We start from the raw sequence: 1,358 nt of genomic DNA on the forward strand, positions 1-1,358 counted from the left end.
GGGGGGTGTGTGGGCTACCTCCAGACTCAGAACAAATCACCAGGAGAGCTCTGCTAGATCTCCTGGAATTAGTTCCGTTACATTCTGACAGTATCTATAGAAATACCGTCACCACTCACAAGTTAAGAGTTCAGTGCTACAGCACTGTCAGTCCCAATTCCCAAGTTGTGACCTGTGTTTATGGCCAACTGGCTATAAACTGGGGTTTCCATGACCTCTACTTTGGACTCAGAAAATTCATTATAGCAATTCTCAGAACTCAAGAAAACACTTCACATATACTTACCAGTTCATTAAGAAAGGGCATAATAAAAGTAGACCCAAATGGACAGATGAGGAGCTGTACAAAGTAAAGTCTGAGAGGGTCTTGCGTGTAGCCTCTTCCACGGGTCTATAGCTAGGTACACCAACCACCTGGCATGTGAATGAAGTTTTCATTCATAAAGGCTCTCTAAACTTCCGTCCTTCTTGGCTTTTTTGCAGAAGTCATTACACAGGTGTGATTGATGACATCACTGGCTTCTGGTGACTTCCTTGGCCTTCTTTCTCTTTTCTGTAGAGTTTGGAGACAGGAATAAAGGTTGCAATCGCATCAAACAGGCAGTTCCCTTGGGCACCTGTCCTATCCTCAGGCACTCTATTGGCTCACTGAGGACCATCAAAGATGTTTTTCTCACCTAGAACATTCCAAGGTGGAGCTCCTAGCATCTCAAAGTTGCAAAGGTCTTGGGAGCTGGATGCCAGGAACCACAGGCTAAAGAACAAAAGAAGAACAAAATGCTTTTCCTAGAACCCCTGTCTACAAGGAGTTCTTTGTACCAGGAATCAGGGTTCAGAAATTGTGTGTGTGTGTGTGTGTGTGTGTGTGTGTGTGTGTGTGCACCATTATAACACATGATTGAGGATCCTATTTACTAGATAGCCCAGCATACATGACAGATCATTGTTTGATATGTTATTCTCTGTGCACCCCATGGTGGGAATGTGAGAGGTAAGAGATTTGAAAATTTTGTTGACTACTCCAAAATTTCTACAGAGGGAGGATTTGGAGTCATGACTACTTATCTAAAAGATGACTTCACTTAACAAGTACACCATTTCAGTTAAACGTGAATCTAGGTCTGTACCAAGAAAAGTTCAAAATGAGCTTTGTGGTCAAATAAAAGCTTGGCATGGAGCTCACGTGAGCCCTCTGAGCTCTGCTTTGATCAGGCTGCTGACGGCATGGCTGCCTTTTCCCAGTTCCTATTTTAGAGGACTCAGTTGTGGTTCTGAGTTTTCTCCAAAGGCAGAGCCAAGGACAGGCCTCCTTGTCACACAAGCCCTTTATTGATTCAGAAGTCGTGTTGTGTAGTAGA

The 1,358-nt window shown here is 43.7% G+C and overlaps 1 long non-coding RNA gene across 1 annotated transcript in view; it reads right to left on the minus strand.

The window, feature by feature from the left end:
* Positions 1 to 756, minus strand: part of LOC116082512 — a 4,853-nt gene extending 4,097 nt beyond the window's left edge. The window contains exons 1-2 of the long non-coding RNA XR_004115345.1: positions 678 to 756; positions 287 to 553 (exon numbers count right to left, since the gene is read on the minus strand). This is a non-coding gene — a long non-coding RNA (uncharacterized LOC116082512). The remainder of the gene's footprint in view (positions 1 to 286; positions 554 to 677) is intronic.
* Positions 757 to 1,358: the final 602 nt, after the last annotated feature.

The sequence above is a fragment of the Mastomys coucha genome, unplaced genomic scaffold (assembly GCF_008632895.1).
Source record: "Mastomys coucha isolate ucsf_1 unplaced genomic scaffold, UCSF_Mcou_1 pScaffold7, whole genome shotgun sequence".
In the NCBI taxonomy this organism is placed as follows: Eukaryota; Metazoa; Chordata; class Mammalia; order Rodentia; family Muridae; genus Mastomys; species Mastomys coucha.